A 19,846-nucleotide genomic window follows, 5' to 3' on the forward strand; every position below is an offset into this window, starting at 1 on the left:
CATTCTAACCAGAGTCACAGAATGGCACTTGATCCAGACAGATAAACTTAGCTACTGCTCTGTTCAATTAATCATTGGGCATCTTTTGAGTTCAATATCATTACATTTGAAAATTTTTCTGTTCATTTTTTTAAGAGACAGCCATGTATGCATTAATTTAATTAATCATACAATCAATTTCACTTTGTTTTTACCAATCTAACTACAAAACAGCAGAATGGTGAACATTTATTTGAATGGTAAATCTCTACTGATACACTGGTTAAATCGAGATGTAGCCTCGGTCCATTCACAATACAGGTGAATGCATATTATTCAATAGGAGTGTGTGCATGCAGTGAGTTATTGAGCTTGTTGTAGCTGACTTCATGGGGCTACAGATGACAAACAATCCTTTCCATTTAGGACTTACTTTATTGGCAACTACTAAGAGAACATATTTTATTGTACCAATTAACAACATTTGCATAGAAGAAGCAATCTTTTCATTTATAAAAATGTGGCTGTCTCTTTAAGAAATGAATGATGCCATTTGCCAGGCAGAATGTGGCTGTGGAATGTAGTGGAAAGTAGGCAAAGGAAGAGTTTTCGTTGGCAAAGAAGGAAGTGAATTAATAAAGTTTTTGGTGACAATCAGCTATGAAATCAGCATATTTTCACAAACAAAATACTTGGGTAGTGAATTCAGCTGTAAGCTAGCCTACAATTAAAGCTGGAAGCTACAAGTATCATCTTGCACTGTAATAATGTTCTAGCCTATGGACATTGTTTTGCGAACAGTAATGAACAGTTTCAACATGCTGTGTTGCATTATTCAAGTGTGTTAACTTCTGTGCAGCATAAGTGGGGACTGAGGAGCTAATGCAGCACTTGAGAAATGAATGAGTAAGTGGAGCAGACTACACACACACTATAATGAGGACTGCGCTGATAGACTTGATCCTCTCAATTAAGGGAGACACGTGACAGAAGTAGGTCTCCTGAACATAACAAAAAATGTAGTACCTAAACGTTTTTGTTTTTTTATCGAAAATGTACCCAAGTTTCAGTATACCTTGCAACACTATTTTAGATAATGAGATTGTGGTGTACAGGGTGAAGTTAGACTATGTTTGCTATTATCCCAGATTGTGATATTGAATTAGTATTAAATATTCTGAATAACATACTTGAAATAGAGCCGTATTTCACAGAATCTGCCACCTGCTAAGTGTTTATCGGTTGTTTTAATTTTTACTCCACTTGACTGGTTAAAATCGTTACCGCTGAGGGTGGCGCTGGAGTTCAAGGAAAGCATTGGGTAGTAAGATACATGTATGCACTTATGGTCTCTCTCCATCACGCTCCGTTTCTCGCTTATACCGGCGCATTTACTACAAGAACCGTTCTAAAAAAATCGCTCACCTGTCAGGAATAGAGAAAAGCATCTGTTGGCATGATGTATCATTCACCGCCACTCTTCCCTGTCTCTATGAGGACTGAAACCTGACGTGTAAAAGCAGAGAAGGCTGCCACTGCTCGCTTGGAGACGCAAAGGGGAAACTTCAGCAAGCGCTCTGGAGGAAGCGAGCTTCGCCGGGTGCGCTGGATGGCGTTGATCCGTTCTGCCATAGCGTTCTAAAATATTGTCGGTTGAGCATCAAAAGTGAAGGAATATCAATCCATTCATGCTTTCCCTAATTTTGCCTGAGTCTGTCACAGACGCGTCGTGGTTTACGGAGGAAACTTAAATTCTATTTTGAAGACACTGTATGAAGGTAGGGTCGTTTCTTTTCCTTATTTTTTTTTTTTTTTAGCAAGAAAGGTGTCCATGCAGCCTGTCCGAAATGTTGATTTGTTATTCAGTAGGCTACACGTCATTTGCTGCAATGCATTTTCTTTGATGCATCCCTCGGCTAATATATTATTTTGATCTCAGTAGGTGGACAAGGAGAACTATGTGCAGAGAGAAGGCTAATGAATGAGAGGTTGTCATTCCTGATGACGCCTACATATACCTATTAGGCTACTGACGTGATTGGCAGTTGTGCAAAGTCTCATAGGTAGACTAAAGATTTGTTCTCCCTCCTTTTTTTCCTCAGTGACATTGCTCATTTGAAGGTCCACTTGAATCTTCAGGTATCTCTCATGTGTAGTGTGTTGTGAAACTCCTATGTCTGAACCCTCCTAGTTCTAGCCTGTTCATAGCATGCTTTGCTCTTTTGTGAATTTGATATGGAATGAGCCTTACATTTAATACAACCACTCCACAAGTAGCCTTCTGGACTGAAGGATGTCACAATAACTGCTTCCCTGAAATGGCAAGGCCATCCCAGCCCACCTGAGACTCTTCAGTGGGTCATTGATTTTTTTAGTTGGTTGAGGGTTCAGATGATTTAGTTTCTGAAACACACACACACGGCACTATGTCTTATTGCCCTACCCCATGGATATGTTTGAAAGATCTTTGTCTCTTGAAGAACCTAATTTGAGTAAAAAAAAGCAACAACCTACATAATATGGAGGTTTGGAACTTAGATACGATTACATTAGCCATAGAAATAGATGGCTGTATGGGGATGCTGTAAAATACAGTAATACTTTATGTTAATGCTGGGGTTTCTCTGGTTTGACCTGAAATGTTAATTGAATATGTTTGTCTCTGCTTCTGATTACGGTTTGGTGAATGAATGGTGAACACAGCCATCTGCATCACAAATACTACAGTACATTGAGTCTGACCTGGATGGAGGCAGCGACATGCTGCATATTTTCAACATAGTTGCTGTATGTGCCTATGGTGTTAACTTGTGTTGGTATCATATGTTCAACTAATTAAAAAAGTATACAGTCTGCTGTCCACAACATTTTACGTATTTTCATGCAAAAGCGCATGTTAGTTCAAAGATAATCTATAAAGGAAATATGTTAATTTTTTTAAATCTCGCCCATTTTGAGAATGTGTGTGTGTGTGTGTGTGTGTGTGTGTGACTAATCTACTCCCTCTGTGGTGATGTGGGCTTGTGTGACTGATTTGATCTTCAGCCTTGTCTCAAACTAGACGTAACATAGTAAATGTAAATCCGGGACACTCAAATTAGTATATATTACGTTTGGTATGGTTACATAGGACAGATTTAAGTACAGTGGTTGGTCGGGGTGGGTGGTTGTGTAACGCGAATGTTTAGCAACCCAAAGGTTGAGAGTTTGAATCTCATCACGGACAATTTGAACTAATTAGCAACTTTTCAACTACTTACTGCTTTTTAGATACTTTGCAAATACTTATCATGTTAGCTAACCCTTCCTCTAACCTTAACCCTTTAACCTCTAAACTTAAACCTAACCTTAATCCTAACCCCTAAATCTAACCCCTAGCCTCGCTAACGTTAGCCAGCTAGCTAAGGTTTTGCAAATTCAAAACATTGTTCGTTTTGGCAATTCGTAACATATCATGTGAAATGTGTGATGGACATCCACAAATGAATACATACCATACGAAATGTAACATATCAAACTAAATGGTGCATCTTGGATATACGTACAGAATAATACCAAATGCTCTGAAACCAGGTTGTGATATTCCACAGCGTAGCAGGACGCAATGCAGAGTCCTTGAAGTTTAACATACTGTATATACAAACTGTATATACAAACTAAAACATCTGAAGGCTTGTGCATCCAAGCAAATTAATCTTCAAGCCACTCAAATTGTTGTCGTCACTATATCCAGCTAAAACATGTCAAAGCTCAATTTAGGTGACATTTACAATGCAGTGCTTTCATTTTGACATCATAAAGTAAAAAATGGTCCTTTCAATGAAAAGTCTAATTCAAGATACACCGATCTTCATTGATCCAGGATCTATGCCCCAACATGTCTATAGCTTAATTCATTTCTACGTTTAATCTTGGATTTAGAAATTGCACTGTATTGTAGAAAGCCCTGGAAAACCCATTGCAATATATCTAAGAGGGTGTCTAAATTACACTAGTACTCATGACACAACCATGTAAATGGATTAACAGAATCTAGATTGACTGTTAGAAAAGGTGACTAACAAGAAGCAGCATTTTCCCCTGCATTATGTTATTGTCTTCCAATAGGTTGGCATGGGAGTAGAGGGCTAGATGTAGCTACAGTATACACAACTGACCAATAGAAAACAAAGGCCAACTAAATACCCCACGTCCATATGGTAGTTGATATACTATGTTGCCCACCGAGTCAGCGTTTGACATTTTCCTACCCTAAACTGAGTCTGTGGTCCACCCCATCTGTTGAGTGAATCCTATTACATGCTTTCTGCATCTCAATCCCACATGAATTGGGAAAGACTGGCAACATGTTATTGTATCGAATTAGCTTCTGCCAATCTTTCCTGTTCATCTGGGTTTGAGATTCAAATGTCTCAGTTCAACTTTAGACCCCCTTTGAGGTATACTTGAACAGAATTCAAGACACTTTGATTTGGGATGGACTATCCCTTTAGAGTATCATGGAATGTGTATCCGTCTAAGTGGTTGATAGGCAAAGACAGAGTACATACTGCATAGAAAAGTGAGTCCCTCTGCAAAGCTGACTGAATATCTCATTAGTTTGGTGAAGTCTAAAATATGCCCCGTATCGCTCTTCTCACAAGGTATCATGCTGTGTAATCTCTAGTCAAGCTCTGCGAAATCAAGGAACTGTGTTGCACACATTGGATGTTTTGAAGGCTTTAAGAGCATAGACAGGCAACCAATGTTTTCACTACATATACTCTATCCTAAACATAGTCAGACTGTCTCTCTCTCTCTCTCTCTCTCTCTCTCTTACACGTACGCACACACAATACAATGCCTGTTTGTTCTCGTATCAACATGTTTGAATCTACTGAAGCAACATCTGTTGAGGATTTGTCATTTCGATTTTTGTGGATTTTAAATGTAAATATTTTATGAATTTATCTATAGCCAGTGAAAGTCATGTATCTTCTTATAGCAGGCGATGGTAAATGTGTCAAAGGAAAGACATGAAAGCTGTGATGTATTTCAAAACAAGTTTCCTGTTTATCTCAAACGGCACTCTGTAAGTCTACATGTTGATTTCTGATGGATGATACAGAGATGTATGGATTCATAGGGGTTTTATGGGATTGCGAATCTTGTATGATTTGATGTCTGCATTAGAATTACAATGAAGCACTTAGTGTCACTTAAAATGCCATTCTTGCTGCTGGTAACTTGCTGACTTAAACAATGGTTTATTAGTCTGTTATGATCAGTGGTGTAGTTCTATTCTTGTAAGGGCCGGAGTGCTATTTTTTAAAAACATTTTATGACATATTTTCTCAATCCAAGTTGTACCGACAGATAGCCTATTAAGTAATATATTATCTCAAAGAAAATGTTTATATTACACTCAAACACCCAAATTAGGCCCTCATTTCAAAGTAGGCCATTATCACTGTCAATCGCGATTGATGATTCATCACGTTTTACAGGTGAAACGTCCAAGCTGAATCCTGCATGCCGACCATTTTGATCTCAATCAGTTTCATGGGAATATACAGCTAGATCTTCCAGAATGATGTAGGCCTACTACTGTTTTTGAGCGAATTTTAGAGAAGATGGTATTAATATGCTACAGCCTACCTTTTATTTTGTGTCAATCAAAACACATACCGTAGGTCTATTTAGCCTATTTAAGTGTTGTTGTCTAGCAGTAACGTTACACTATGCTATTATATTCGGTATGTTAGGCCTATGTAGAATAACCATTTAAGTGATCTTGCGAGACACTGATTCAGATTTGATCTCAACTTTATTAAACAAGCAACATTCTGAGAAGTGGCTGCGGTGTGTTCCTGCAGCAATACACACCTGTTGATATGTCATGTCATTACATTATTATGACTGTGTGACTGCCTTATGAGTCAGGGTTCAACTAAATTGTCACGGAATGTTCAAAAGCATCCCTTTCACAATGTCAGTTTTTCAAGGCATTTACTCTTGCCTTTGTCTTCCCTTGTCTTAGTAAACTACACGCAATCATAGATATAAGATAGGATTTGCTACTGTTGTCCTATCTTATCTTGTAGGGTCATAATGGCCCAAACCTAACATAGCAAGTGCAAAATATTTGCCTGAGCTGCGTTTCTTTCTTTCTGATCCTGAAAAGAGAAAATATAACTGTCGGGGGAGGTTCTCTTTTGCACTGTTGAACCAATCCAATAGATGTGGAGGAGGAGTTAAGGAGTGTTGCCTTGTTAACATCTAAAAGCGGTGCTAGCGATCCTGCAGATGGTGCAATGACCTTCATTATGACCGTTTGTTAGACATGCATGGGGTGGACATCCCCCTTGACTACATTATTCTGTGATTATTAAACTTGGCATTAGCTCTTGTTGCTCACAATTCTTTTAAAGGAATGTTTTAATTGAAAATATTTGCAGCGATTTTAAAGAGGAAGAGACCATACCCATGTTGTGTCCCACCCTCTGATAGAAATGCATTGCAGTGAGTGGATTAGCTTATCTCGCCAGGTGATACTGTATTACAGCCCTGCTTCCACCCGGGCTGGGCGCTCTAACCAATCACATTAGCTGTGTTCTTGACCTTTTTTTGCTGGTCCTCACAGTTGCTCAGAAGTGTTGAATCTCTGGCAGCATCACTGATAACATTTAAGAGGTGCCCTATACTTGTAATTTGTTTTCAGGCTTGAACAGAGTTTAATGTCGTTGCATTTGGACTTGCAATTATGTGGATGATTAGAACTTGATGAATGTAAGATAAATGTGTCTCAATGCAATAGTACTTGAATTTCTTACACATTAAAAACAACTTGTTTTATATAGTGCCAAATAAGGGTTATTTGGCTTGTAACCATAGCAGAACCCGTTTTTGTGTTATTTAGAACCTGTTTTTGAAGGTTTATAAAGAACTATGCTCATAAGGTTCTAAAATTGAACCTGTATGGTGCTATAAAGAACCCTTTTCTACGGTTCAGTAAAGAACCATTAAAAATAGGTTAAATATAGCCCCCAAAAAAGGGTTCCACTATGGTTAAAACCCTTTGTAGAACCATACAGGATTTTTATTCTGGTTTAATGGCCTTATTATATTGTTAATATTCCATAGGTTTTATTATTGGGTTTTATTAACAAGTTGAATCAGGTGTGCTAACTCTGAAATAGCTACAGGTCCTCGAAGAGAGAATAACCACAGGACTATACATGAGTTTTACTGGCTCTAGTCATTTATAACACAACATATTAGATCAACTGGAATGACACTCTCACTCATGGTTGCGCAAACCACGCCCCCAAATATTCTAATGAGACGCAGGCCCCACATTTTAATTATCACTAAAAGAGCAAAGAACCCTTTTGTGAAATGTAAAGAACCACTGAAGAGCTCAAAAGGTTATTTGGGTCAGTATGTTTCCACATACCATCTCCCTTCCCAAAGAACCGTTGAGGAATCAACATTTTTTAGTGTGTCGCCTACAGAATGTCACCTTTTATTTGAGGGTATTTTCATATCTGTTTTACCTTTAGAAATTAAGGCACTTCAGGTGTAATACGTATTTGGACAAATTCACTTAGTGTATAACATTTAGTCAAAAGTTTAATATTTGATCCCATATTCCTAGTACAAAATTACTAAACTCAGCACAAAAAGAAATGTCCTCTCACTGTCAACTGCGTTTATTTTCAGCAAACTTAACATGTGTAAATATTGTATGAACTTAACAAGACTCAACAACTGAGACATAAACTGAACAAGTTCCACAGACATGTGACTAACAGAAATGGAATAATGTGTCCCTGAACAAAGGGTGGGTCAAAATCAAAAGTAACGGTCCGTATCTGCAGTGTACTGCAGTGCATCTCCTCCTCATGGACTGCACCAGATTTGCCAGTTTTTGCTGTGAGATGTTACCCCACTCTTCCACCAAGGCACCTGCAAGTTCCCGGACATTTCTGGGGGAATGGCAGAAGACTGACATTCCTGTCTTGCAGGAAAGCACGCACAGAACGAGCAGTATGGCTGGTAGCATTATCATGCTGGAGGGTCATGTCAGGATGAGCCTGCAGGAAGGGTACCACATGATGGAGGAGGATGTCTTCCCTGTAATGCACAGCGTTGAGATTGCCTGCAATGACAACAAGCTCAGTCCGATGATGCTGTGACACACCGCCCCAGACCATGACGGACCCTCCACCTCCAAATAGATCCCGCTCCAGAGTACAGGCCTCGGTGTAACGCTCATTCCATTGACAATAAACGCGAATCTGACCATCACCCCTGGTGAGACAAAGCCGCAACTCATCAGTGAAGAGCAGTTTTTGCCAGTCCTGTCTGGTCCAGCGACGGTGGGTTTGTGCCCAAAGGCGACGTTGTTGCCGGTGATCTCTAATGAGGACCTGCCTTACAACAGGCCTACAAGCCCTCAGTCCAGCCTCTCTCAGCCTATTGCGGACAGTCTGAGCACTGATGGAGGGATTGTGCGTTCCTTGTGTAACTCGGGCAGTTGTTGTTGCCATCCTGTACCTGTCCCGCAGCTGTGATGTTCGGATGTACCGATCCTGTGCAGGTGTTGTTACACGTGGTCTGCCACTGCGAGGACGATCAGCTGTCCATCCTGTCTCCCTGTAGCGCAGTCTTTATTGCCCTGGCCACATCTGCAGTCCTCATGCCTCCTTGCAGCATGCCTAAGGCACGTTCATGCAGATGAGCAGGGACCCTGGGCATCTTTCTTTTGGTGTTTTTCAGAGTCAGTAGAAAGGCCTCTTTAGTGTCCTAAGTTTTCATAACTGTGACCTTAATTGCCTACCGTCTGTAAGCTGTTAGTATCTTAACAACCGTTCAACAGGTGCATGTTCATGAAGTGTTTATAGTTCATTGGACAAGCATGGGAAACAGTGTTTAAACCCTTTACAATGAAGATCTGTGAAGTTATTTGGATTTTTACAAATTATCTTTGAAAGACAGGGTCCTGAAAAAGGGATGTTTCTTTTTTTGCTGAGTTTACATTAAGTTTGTGACTCTACAAACTTGTTAGATGCTTTTGGCAGTTTGTTTTGATTGTGTTTCTGATTATGTTGTGCCCAATAGAAATGAATGGTAATAATGTATTGCTTCATTTTGGAGTTAATTTGATTGTAAGTAAAAATATAATATGTTTGTGAACAGTTCTACATTAATGTGGATGCTAGCATGATTTGAATATGTATGAAAACACCTTCCAATAAGATAACACTGTACTGTGACCCCGTTAAAAAAACGCTTCATCTCAAATCGTGAATAATAATGATGAGTGAGAAGGTTCCAGATGCCACCAATACTTCTCATCCTTCACCATTACCAATAACCCAAAAATAGGCTCAATTATCTTGGCTACTTTAGCTAGCTAGCTTCTTTACAACAATATGATGCAGTCAAGACAGGCACTACCAGATGGTATGATATATAACTTATGGCATCAACTTCTTTTTTCTCTCTCTCTCTCTCTCTCTCTAAGGGTTTTTTTGGCATGGGAAACACATGTTAATATTTAAATATCTTTTTTTACCTTTTATTTAACTAGGCAAGTCACTTAAGAACAAATTGTTATTTACAGTGACGGATTTTTACCTTGTCAGCCCGGGATTCGATCAACCTTTCAGTTACTGGCCCAACGCTCTAACCACTAAGCTACCTGCCACCCCTAACATTGCCAAAGCAAGTGAAGTAGATACTTTTTATAGTTTATTTCGCTTTTGTTTATTAACAGTAAACATTACTCACAAAAGTTCCAAAATAATAAACACATTTCAAATGTCATTATGTGCAACTTGTTAAAGTACAAAAGGGAAAATAAATAAACATAAATATGGTTTGTATAATGGTGTTTGTTCTTCACTGGTTGCCCTTTTCTTGTGGCAACAGGTCACAAATCTTGCTGCTGTGATGACATACATATATTAATTGAATAGTGAAATCATTTCCACCACTAATATGTATGAAAACACCCTCAAATAAGATGCCAATGTACTGTCACCTCCTAAAAAACCGTTTGATCTCAAATCCAAAATGCTTGAGTATGGCTTATAGTTAAACGTTTTCAGCTTCAGGGGTGGTTGTTATTTCAATGTAGACGATCAAGTTATGTAATGGGTGTGTGGGGAAATCTTGGTGTTAGTACTACATCTGAGTGCTTTGATTTATACATTGTGAAATTAAGAAGTGTGTAGTGATTGGTGCTGGAATATTCTTAGTGTCATACAGTGCATTCGGAAAGTATTCAGACCCCTTTTTCCACATTTTGTTACGTTACAGCCTTATTCTGAAATTGATTAAATAGGTTTTTTCCCCTCATCAATCTACACACATTACCCCATAATGACATAGCAAAACCTAGTTCAGAAATTTTAGCAAATTTATAAAAAATAAACTGAAATATCACATTCAGACCCTTTTCAGTACTTTGTTTAAGCACCTTTGGCAGCGATTACAGCCTCAAGTCTTCTTGGGTATGACGCTACCAGCTTGGCACACCTGTATTTGGGGAGTTTTTCGCATTCTTCTCAGCAGATCCTCTCAAGCTCTGTCAGGTTGGATGGGGAGTGTCGCTGCACAGGTATTGTCAGGTCTCTCCAGAGATGTTAAAGTCCTGGCTCTGGCTGGTCCACTCAAGGACATTCAGAGACTTTTTCCAGAAGCCACACCTGCGTTGTCTTTGTGCTTAGGGTCATTGTCTTGTTGGAAGGTGAACCTTCGCCCCAGTCTGAGGTCCTGAGTGCTCTGGAGCAGGTTTTCATCAAGGATCTCTCTGTACTTTGCTCCGTTCATCTTTCCCCTCGATCCTGACTAGTCTCCCAGTCCTTACCGCTGAAAAACATCCCCACAGCATGATGCTGCCGCCACCATGTTTCACCGTAGGGATGGTGCCAGTTTTCCTCAAGATGTGACGCTTGGCATTCAGGCCAAAGAGTTCAATCTAGGTTTCATCAGACCAGAGAATCTTGTTTCTTGTTTCTTTAGGTGCCTCTTGGCAAACTCGAAGCGGGCTGTCATGTGCCTTTTATTGAGGAGTGGTTTTCATCTGGCCACTCTACTTCTGGAAGTTTCTCCCATCTCCACAGAGGATTCTAGAGCTCTGTCAGAGTGATCATCAGGTTCTTGGTCACTTCTCTGACCAAGGCCCTTCTCCCCCGATTCCTCAGTTTGGCCAGGCAGCCAGCTCTAGGAAGAGTCTTGGTGTTTCCAAACTTCTTCCATTTAAGAATGATGGAGGCCACTGTGTTCTTGGGGACCTTCAATGCCGCATAAATGTTTTACCCTTCCCCAGATCTGTGCCCCTATACAATCCTGTCTCAGAGATCTACGGACAACTCCTTCGACCTCATGGCTTGGTTTTTGCTCTGACATCCACTGTCAACTGTGGGACCTTAAATAGACAGGTGTGTGCCTTTCCAAATCATGTTCAATCAATTGAATTTACCACAGGTGGACTCCAATGAAGTTGTAGAAACATCTCAAGGATGTATCAATGGAAATATTGCTCTTTCTGAAAGTGTTTTCCACGAACACTGAGTGTTGAAAACATTTAAGTCAAAGGCCTCCCTAGCTTACTGACTCTAAGTACTACTACTACTACTACTACTACTACTACTACTACTACTACTACTACTACTACTACTACTACTACTACTACTACTACTACTACTACTACTACTACTACTACTACTACCATGGGCGGATGGGACAAGAATTCACTCCTGGCATTTTATCCACACCAACACACATTACTGCGTGTGCCGCCTTCTCACCATCTGCCTCCCTGTTGTGCTGTCTACCGGTCTCAGCATCTTCTCTGTTGTCACTTCTTATGAATACTTCTTATTCTTTGTCTCTTGCTGTTTGTCTGTGTGCTTAAGCTACTACTACTAACTTGTTTTCAACTGGCCTACCTGGTTAAATAAAGGTGAAATAAAAAAGCCTTATACATTATAAAAGCCAAGCTACCGACTTAGGCTCTATTGCAAATTAGTTCCTGTTTTATGTGTTCTCCTGAATCAGCACCTCCCCTAAGTGTTCACTACATTACAGGTATCCATACTAACATGTTCTCCTGAATCATCACCTACCCTAAGTGTTCATTACATTACAGGTCTCCAGACTAACATGTTCTCCTGAATCATCACCTCCCCTAAGTGTTCATTACATTACAGGTATCCATACTAACATGTTCTCCTGAATCATCACCTCCCCTAAGTGTTCATTACATTACAGGTCTCCAGACTAACATGTTCTCCTGAATCATCACCTCCCCTAAGTGTTCATTACATTACAGGTCTCCAGACTAACATGTTCTCCTGAATCATCACCTCCCCTAAGTGTTCATTACATTACAGGTCTCCAGACTAACATGTTCTCCTGAATCATCACCTCCCCTAAGTGTTCATTACATTACAGGTCTCCAGACTAACATGTTCTCCTGAATCATCACCTACCCTAAGTGTTCATTACATTACAGGTCTACATACTAACATGTTCTCCTGAATCATCACCTCCCCTAAGTGTTCATTACATTACAGGTCTCCATACTAACATGTTCCCCTGGTATCACTGGTGCCGCTAACTTTTACAGGTGGTGGAACCAGTCCACGATTTGGGTCAGACCCACATCATAAGTAATTATCTTATATAGTCATTCATAGTGCTTTATTAAGAAGTATAATAAATAGACTACTGAAGTATTCAAGAAATACTTTTTTTCATTTAACACGTCCAAGCAGGAATGCATGATTCAATATATTTAGACTATAGATACATTTTCCTATAGAGATAATTTAGAGATTTTAATAGAGATGAATTACATCGTGCACATAAAGATAGCCAAACTAATATCATAGGCTAATTCATTTGGGGTTTAACACCTGAGGAAGTGGAAACTCAAAACACATTAACTAGATTGCCCACTGCCAGTAACCATTTATTCATCCAATAGTAAATGTAATGTCCTAAAGCACTTTGAAGTTGTGAGCGACTACCCATGAGACCAATAGGCCTACGCCCTCGCAATGGCCGGTGCGCATTTCACGCACTATTGTAAAAAGAGTTGCTATTGAGCTGAATATTTGAAATGTTATACAATCAGAATGCATTTTTCTCTTGAGCACATGGCGGGGGAGAGTGGCTCACTCATCACAGCAGTGAGGCTACTGGGGCAGGTCAGACACCTTCCATACAGGAATCATGAGGATAATGCACTTTACCGATTGACCAGATCCTGGTTTTAGCCGCCCCAAAAATAGGACGTTTTTATGAGAGGCGACAAAGTAGAAAGTGATCTTTCTACATTCATAGGTACCCTTTCTATTTTTTACGATCCATGATGTTGTCTGTCTGACTGATGAGAGAGTCGGAGCAGGTCTTTTTGCTGATGCTGCATTTGACTTTGAATGTTTCTGTGCGTGACCTCCGCTCAGCCTATCAGACAACCGGGCCATCCCCTCTTGGCCGCCCGTTGCCGCTGATCAGCCGAAGGCTCATTATAGATAAGTATAACAGAGAAATTGCGCAAAAAACAACAACAAAAATGTATCATGTGCTGCCAGCCATGTCACCCTTTTCAGCATTTTATTTTTATCTACAAAACATATTTTTGTGTGTGTCAATTTCCACCAGCCCACCCAATTACACTTTTTTTTCCCAGAATTGGCCAATCTGTCCAATCCTGCCTGACGATGACAATGACTATTAATACATTTTTTAGTCATTTAGCAGACACTCTTATCCAGAGCGACTTACAGTAGTGAACGTATACATTTCTTTTCTCCGTACTGGTCCCTCATGGGAATCGAACCCACAACCCTGGTATTGCAAACACCATGCTCTACCAACTGAGCCACACGGGACTAGTACTATTACTACTACCATTGCTAATGTTACTTTCAGTACCCCTACAGCTGCCAGCACTCTTATTAAAACTGATCAGAGCTCACCCAGATGTAACATTAAAGGTTTCAGTCAGACCATTTTAGCACCAGTTGACAAATTCTAGGATTGTATGAATGACTGATGACATTTGCGGCTTGTGGTGATTACCAATAATTGATGTCTTCAACATTTCATTCATGATGATAAAGCATAAAAAGTATGAAATCACTTCACAGAAATATCTATTCAGACTCGTCATATCCGTTCTTCAGCCGAGCAAGAGTAAGATAATGTGTGGTGAAAACGTATAGCTAGACGAGTGGTACTCATTGGGCAGCCCGCAGCTAGAGGAGTGGTACTCATTGGGCAGCCCGCAGCTAGAGGAGTGGTACTCATTGGGCAGCCCGCAGCTAGACGAGTGGTACTCATTGGGCAGCCCGTAGCTAGACGAGTGGTACTCATTGGGCAGCCCGCAGCTAGACGAGTGGTACTCATTGGGCAGCCAGCAGCTAGACGAGTGGTACTCATTGGGCAGCCAGCAGCTAGACGAGTGGTACTCATTGGGCAGCCTGCAGCTAGACGAGTGGTACTCATTGGGCAGCCCGCAGCTAGACGAGTGGTACTCATTGGGCAGCCCGTAGCTAGACGAGTGGTACTCATTGGGCAGCCCGCAGCTAGACGAGTGGTACTCATTGGGCAGCCCGCAGCTAGACGAGTGGTACTCATTGGGCAGCCCGCAGCTAGACGAGTGGTACTCATTGGGCAGCCCGCAGCTAGACGAGTGGTACTCATTGGGCAGCCCGCAGCTAGACGAGTGGTACTCATTGGGCAGCCCGACTCATTGGGCAGCCCGCAGCTAGACGAGTGGTACTCATTGGGCAGCCCGCAGCTAGACGAGTGGTACTCATTGGGCAGCCCGCAGCTAGACGAGTGGTACTCATTGGGCAGCCCGCAGCTAGACGAGTGGTACTCATTGGGCAGCCCGCAGCTAGACGAGTGGTACTCATTGGGCAGCCCGCAGCTAGACGAGTGGTACTCATTGGGCAGCCCGCAGCTAGACGAGTGGTACTCATTGGGCAGCCCGCAGCTAGACGAGTGGTACTCATTGGGCAGCCCGCAGCTAGACGAGTGGTACTCATTGGGCAGCCCGCAGCTAGACGAGTGGTACTCATTGGGCAGCCCGCAGCTAGACGAGTGGTACTCATTGGGCAGCCCGCAGCTAGAGGAGTGGTACTCATTGGGCAGCCCGCAGCTAGACGAGTGGTACTCATTGGGCAGCCCGCAGCTAGACGAGTGGTACTCATTGGGCAGCCCGCAGCTAGACGAGTGGTACTCATTGGGCAGCCAGCAGCTAGACGAGTGGTACTCATTGGGCAGCCCGCAGCTAGAGGAGTGGTACTCATTGGGCAGCCCGCAGCTAGACGAGTGGTACTCATTGGGCAGCCCGCAGCTAGACGAGTGGTACTCATTGGGCAGCCCGCAGCTAGACGAGTGGTACTCATTGGGCAGCCCGCAGCTAGACGAGTGGTACTCATTGGGCAGCCAGCAGCTAGACGAGTGGTACTCATTGGGCAGCCCGCAGCTAGACGAGTGGTACTCATTGGGCAGCCCGCAGCTAGACGAGTGGTACTCATTGGGCAGCCAGCAGCTAGACGAGTGGTACTCATTGGGCAGCCCGCAGGGCACAAACTGCCCACAAGTCCTTCATGTGCGGCTTGCGGTGAGTTTCTAATTTTCCATTCAAAATGCATAACAATGATACAATTTCAATTAAATGTGTTTAATGCAGGCCTGAATCACTCCATTGAATATATCTATTGTTCCCTGGACAGAAGACATATGGCAGTAAAGCGCAGCTGTTGAACAGAAAGGCCGCAATAGAACATTTGCCAAAATAGAACACAACTGCTCAGCTACAGTAACTGACACATATCAGTTTGCTACTAGCTAATTTTGCAGTCTGGTCGACATGGATCGATTTATTGTAAAAAAGAAACCTAAATCTGTTGACAATGAAAATGAGGGGGAAGAGCTGGAGAACAATGTGACAGCTATGAACGAACAACCACCGGAGAACCAGGAAAATCAGGAATATGGAGGCGGGGAAATGCAGTTAGCCACCGGAGCCATGTTAGCTACATTAGCTAAGAGAAGGATACAGTCGATTCAAGAAGAACACAAAGTTCCAAGAGAAATGGACAGACAAGTATTTTTTGTACTGCATGATGGGACTAGCTGACTTGGTCTTATTTGCCATTAGACAGTCAATTATTTTCAATGAGAACATTTTGAGCGACATTTCAAGTCACACATTGCCCACTTTGACAAAACATATCCGCCACAAAGCAACCTCAGAAACATCAAAATAGCGCAACTCAAAGGACAGCTCAAAGGACAACAACAAATGACGGACAGATCTTGCACTGTTGCAGAGAAAACGACAGAGGCAACATATGAGATTGCTTGGATACTCACAAGAAACAAGAAGGCCTTCACAGACGCGGAGATTGTCAAATAATGTTTTTTGGCCTCAGCCAAAGTATTGTATGCTGATTTCACAAACAAGGAAGCTATTTTAAAGCAAATTAAGGGACTGCGACTCTCAGACTCGACCCTAACTAGGCGCATAGAAGACATCGGCGAGGACATCCATAAGCAACTGATTACTGACATATCCGTGGTGCTGTGTTTCATTATTGAGCTTGACAAAAGCACTAATGTAAGTGACATTACTCAATTATGTGTTTGGGTCCGCTTCCCTCAAAACGAGTCGTTCAGAGAGGAACTTTGACGTTTAGTGCCCCTTCAGGGAGAGGATATTCTGAAAACCCTTGTTACATTTTTTGCTGATTTTAATAATATTGACTGGTCAAATCTGGCGTCTGTGTGCACTGACGGCGCCCCAAACATGCGAGGGAAGGAGAAGGGACTCATAGTTGAGAAAGGGAAAGAGAGAGGATATTCCCGAATGTGTTATGTTTCATTGTATCATTCATCAGGAAGCACTTGTGGCTAAACTCAGGATGTGATGCAGCAAGTTGTGCGCGTGGTGAACATTATTATTGTGAGGGCACTGAATCCCCGGTAGTTGTGCGACTTGCTGGAGGAATACCAGACAGAATACGGCAACTTGATATTTCACAATGAGGTGAGATGGCTGTCTTGTGGCGTTTTTAGAAAGATTTCTCTCTCTCCCTCAAATCCGTGAATTTGTTGCAAGCAAGGAGAGAGAAGAGCCAGAGCTGGATGATCCACAGTGGATAAGCTGGCTTTTTTTTTTACTTACATCACCTGCCACCTGACACTGTGAATCTCCAGCTCCAAGGGAAAGCTAAAACTCCGGGCAAAATGTTGCGTGTGGTCACAGCATTTCAAAATAAAATCACCACACTGTTCATACCTGACAGACAGATTGTTCATTTCCCAAAACTCAGAGCTGAAGTTGGCGTTTGAGTCAAGATTCAAGGATATCAATGAGTACAAGGAGTTTTTCCAACTTCATTGAGAATCACTTTCATGTGCCAGTGTCATCTCTGACCCCAGTCATCACAGCCCTCTGTCCTGACCATGCTGGAACAGAGAGATAGTGGAGCTGCAGGCAAATGAAACATTGCAAGGTGAACTAAGAGCAGGTGTTACCCATTTCTGGAGCCTTGTCAGACAAAGAGTATCCACTTCTGAAGCAGTGTGTGCAGGACTTATTCATGTGAAGCAACATTTTCAACAATGAACATTGTGAAACAGAAACAGACAAACAAATGCACACCTAGATTGCCTCACAAGGATAGCAACAACAGACTATACATTTCAAATGAATTCAGTCAAGGAGCAGAAGGGACATTTTCGCTCATCCAACTACTGCGGTAACCCTTAATATGGGTCTTATACACTACCGGTCAAAAGATTTAGAACACCTACTCATTCAAGGGTTTTACTTTATTTTTTACTATTTTCTACATTGTAGAAGAATGGTGAAGACATCAAAACTATGAAATAACCCATGGAATCATGTAGTAACCAAAAGTGTTAAACAAATCAAAATATATTTAATATTTGAGATTCTTCAAATAGCCAGCCTTTGCCTTGATGACAGCTTTGCACACTCTTGGCATTCTCTCAACCAGGTTCACCTGGAAGGCTTTTCCAACAGTCTTGAAGGAGTTCCCACATATGCTGAGCACCTGTTGGCTGCTTTTCCTTCACTCTGCGGTCCGACTCATCCCAAACCATCTCAATTTGGTTGAGGTTGGGGGATTGTGGAGGCCAGGTCATCTGATGCAGCACTCCATCACTCTCCTTCTTGGTAAAATAGCCCTTACACAGCCTGGAGGTGTGTTGGTTCATTGTCCTGTTGAAAAACAAATTATAGTCCCACTAAGCCCAAACCAGATGGGATAGTGTATTGCTGCGGTAGCCATGCTTGTTAAATAAATCACAGACAGTGTCACCAGCAAAGCACCTCCACACCATAACACCTCCTCCTCTGTGCTTTATGGTGGGAAATACACATGCAGGTATCATCCGTTCACCCACACTGCGTCTCACAATGGCACTGCGGTTGGAACCAAAAATCTAAAATTTGGACTCCAGATCAAAGGACAAATTTACACCAGTCTAATGTCCATTGCTCGTGTTTCTTGGCCCAAAAGTCTCTTCTTCTTATTGGTGTCCTTTAGTAGTGGTTTCTTTGCAGCAATACAACCATGAAGGCCTGATTCACACAGTCTCCTCTGAACAGTTGATGTTGAGATGTGTCTCTGTGAAGCATTTATTTGGGCTGCAATTTCTGAGGCTGGTTACTCTAATGAACTTATCCTCTTCAGCAGAGGTAACTCTGGGTCTTCCATTCCTGTGGCGGTCCTCATGAGAGCCAGTTTAATCATAGCGCTTGATGGTTTTTGCAACTGCACTTGAAGAAACGTTCAATGTTCTTGAAATTTTCCGGATTGACTGACCTTCATGTCTTAAAGTAATGATGGACTGTTGTTTCTTTTTGCCTATTTGAGCGTTTCTTGCCATAATATGGACTTGGTCTTTTACAATATAGGGCTATCTTCTGTGTACCCCCTACCTTGTCACAACACAACTGATTGGCTCAAATGCATTAAGAAGGAATTAAATTCCACAAATTAACTTTTGAGAAGGCACACCTGTTAATTGAAATACATTCCAGGTGACTACCTCATGAAGCTGGTAGAGAGAATGCCAAGAATGTGCAAATCTGTCATCAAGCCAAGGGGTGGCTATTTGAAGAATCTCAAAAATGTTGGTTACTTTTTTGGTTACTACATGATTCCATATGTGTTATTTCATAGTTTTGATGTCTTCACTATTATTCAACAATGTAGAAAATAGTAACAATAAAGAGACAAATTTGAATGAGTAGGTGTTCTAAAACTTTTGACCAGTAGTGCACATGTGATGTAGCCTATTTGATGTATGTATATATTTGTGATGTGCTGGACATCAAATCAATTGCATGTACTCTAATGCTCTGAATTTGCTCTCAATTGATAAATTATAATATTGGAAGGAAAAAGTATAACATTAAAAATCTGTGCAGCTCTCTGAATGATTGTCTCAACCCAAAGTGGCCCCCTTACAAAAAAAAGTGAGTAACACTGAGCTGGAGTATAGACCTCTTTCTGTGTTTACAAAACATTGTCGCACGATGGTGATGCGTGAAAGTTGGTGGCAGAACAAGCCTATATTTACATGCTGCTTATGAATGCATTTCACACTACTTTTGGATTATAATTGGATTTTAAGGCTCGTATGATTGTCTTGCTTAATATAATGTTTGTGTCATCATCGCAAATGAACTGCATTATACTTAGAATACACTTCAACTTCAACCAGTAAAATGGCTCTTTGGCTAGCTTTTGCTACAGCCTATATCAATGAGCGTTAGCATTCTAGCTAACAACTGCTGCATCCCAAATAGTTATTTTGCAAA

General features: G+C 41.5%; 1 protein-coding gene across 2 annotated transcripts in view; it reads left to right on the forward strand.

Annotated features, from left to right (window-relative positions):
- Positions 1–1,283: 1,283 nt before the first annotated feature.
- Positions 1,284–19,846, forward strand: part of LOC115156999 (protocadherin-15) — a 329,145-nt gene continuing 310,582 nt past the window's right edge. Inside the window, exon 1 of one of the 2 annotated variants that reach the window (XM_029704842.1) lies at positions 1,284–1,757. The gene's annotated coding sequence lies outside the window, so the exon portion shown is untranslated. Of the gene's footprint in view, positions 1,758–15,954; positions 16,610–19,846 lie in introns of those variants that run through there. The other variant, XM_029704851.1, reaches the window with a different exon arrangement.

Source organism: Salmo trutta, chromosome 2 (assembly GCF_901001165.1).
Source record: "Salmo trutta chromosome 2, fSalTru1.1, whole genome shotgun sequence".
Taxonomy (NCBI): Eukaryota; Metazoa; Chordata; class Actinopteri; order Salmoniformes; family Salmonidae; genus Salmo; species Salmo trutta.